Raw genomic sequence first — 2,559 nt, forward strand, 5'->3', positions numbered from 1 at the left:
CAGGGTGGAAATCTCCCCCCGGGCTGGTGACACTGCACAGCCACCGGTCGCCACTAACAAATGCTGTTTTTGCAGAGCAGGAATATGCCTGCTGGAGCTCTGTTAACACAGGTCATGGCCGCTGCTCACCTCCCACTGTGTCAGCTCCGAGGTAGATGGCTGCAGAGCTGAGCTATGTCTCATCTCACACATAGCTCAGCCTCAGCACACACCAGCGCTGACATCCCCTTCTCTCTCTGCACAGACACGAGGAGAGATAGAGCTCATCTGCTCCTCCTCCTTCTGAGTCTGCCCTGCCTACACTCCCCAGGCATGTGTGGACAGAAAGTTTGAACCCAAAAAAGCATCAGCCTGCCTGTGCCTCAGCCTCCATCCTGGTAAGCTCACCCTTTCTAGTCTCTCCTGCCTCCCAGTGTATAAAAAGGGGTGCTCTGTGGACTTTGTTAAAGGGGAGGGGGGGCAGGCTTTGGTGAGCAGAGACCCTCTTTACACAATAGTCCACAGCATGCACCCTTAAATTAAATTTCCCAGAACACCACTTACATCAGATCTGATGTATATGGGGTCTGTGCGGACTCTGATGTATATGTGGTCTGTACGGACTCTGATGTAAGGGGAGGCCTCTGTGCGGACTCTGATGTATATGGGGTCTGTGCAGACTCTGATGTAAGGGGGGCCTCTGTGCGAACTCTGATGTAAGGGGGGCCTCTGTGCGGACTCTGATGTAAGGGGAGCCTCTGTGCGGACTCTTGTGATCATGAAAAATCTTGGACTGTTTTCCTCGATCCATCACTCTTTTCCACGCTCTATGGGCCACTTGACTGGACTTGCCCCCCAGGCCTAAGGCTGTCAGCCCTCCCCTGCCCACGGCTCACCTCCAGTGAAGTAAGTGGTGAGGCGGCCGAGGGAAATGTCAAAGCAGACGACACCAAAATTACATCGAGGTCCTGAGCTTTCGGCTCCACGATTACTACTGATGGTGAGGATGCTGGCCAGACTGGCTCTTCCTCCCCGGTGAGAGTGGCGGTGATTAGATCCACTCTGTATTCCTTTGGGGCCTGCGTAGGCGATGTGGCCACAAATAAATAAATTTGGCATCGTTGACACTGGGCAAAGGGCTGAACCTTCACAGAGAGATCCCTGCATCGGGGGCAGATCAGGCCCAGCATCTCTGTTCCTCGACTGGACAAAAGAGCAAACTGTCCCTGCGCAGACAAACGAACACCCGTATCGGTCACCGGCATTCCAGAGGGTGCAAACACTCTGAAAGTCCCTGCCAAAGGGGTTGGTGATCGAGGTTGCGGGGCAGCACCACCCTGCCGCAGAAAAGTGGACATTGTCACGCGGTTCCCCTTCCCTTCTTGGTGGATGGGCGGTGTTCCTTAGTTTGGCGCGAAGTCACCCTGTGTGTGGCGCGCAGGGGAGGGTGGCTCCTCCCACTTGGAAAACTTGTCCAGGCACGTTGTAGGCGTGCGCTGTGCTGCACGTGCGCCCAAATTCAATGGCACAGAGTTAACTCCCTCGCTGCTGGAGATTTACACACAATACTGAACACTTGTCGCCCTCAGCAATTTACGTCCACTATCTCTTCTCGTTGTCAATGGTAACAGCCGAATCCCGGACGAGCCCCCACGTGTAGCGCTCACCCCCGAAGGAGCCGCTAAATAGTTTGGGATCGGCGTATTAAGTTACCAAGTTCTCTTGTCTAGGGGTATAACTTGTGAGTGTGGATAAGGAGCGAATGTCCAGACAACAGCGTGGATTTTCCAATGCATTATTCCAAGGCTAACATAGCCAACATCAACATAACACACAGTAGAGAAAGGGTTGATGAGCAAGAGGAAACTGTGGTATCAGGCCTTGGATATCAAAGCATGGAGAGCAAGCCTGCTCTCGTCGCCACTCCCGCCGAAGTGGGTAAAGTGCCCCCAGACAGGTAGTTAACTTTAGCCTGGCAGTCGGTGGGTCACTTGCAAATAAAGTCACTGGGAGGAAACAGGGCCTCTGGACAGGCCTGATAGGTATTTGGAAATGGTTAAAGATTAGGACTGACGAATCCTCCCAGTAAGCACAATTTAGGGTCACCCATGGACAGTTGCAATGTACCTGTCGTGTGGCGCGGTGACCGGATCCCCGATGATACGTCCCAACCTCGCAGACAACCTCTGTATCTAGGTTCTCCCGAGCAGACTCCTCATCGTACAGCTCCCGGGTTAGGATCTGGAACCCAGCAAGCCGCTGGGGTCCCTCTCAGCATCAAGGTGAGACTCTGCCTGGTGTGCAGCTCTGGTCAGGCGAGTCTCGATGGTGGGGCCTATGGATGCGCGCACCCTGAAGGTGGATGCCGCACCTGGACTCGGGCCCCGCATAGCACATCTACTCATGGCGGCTGCCACAGATATACCCCCCGCCAGCATGCCCAAAGGAGTGAAAAACTCTTCTCATTGGCTGCTGGGAAAGATAGGTCCATCAGAACCCCTCTAGCGCCAACTGTCGTCCAGGGGTGACAACACACCCCTGGCGCGCAGACCGACCTAGGAGGCAGTTCCAAACTGGCAA

This window comes from Rana temporaria, assembly GCF_905171775.1.
Source record: "Rana temporaria chromosome 3 unlocalized genomic scaffold, aRanTem1.1 chr3f, whole genome shotgun sequence".
In the NCBI taxonomy this organism is placed as follows: domain Eukaryota; kingdom Metazoa; phylum Chordata; class Amphibia; order Anura; family Ranidae; genus Rana; species Rana temporaria.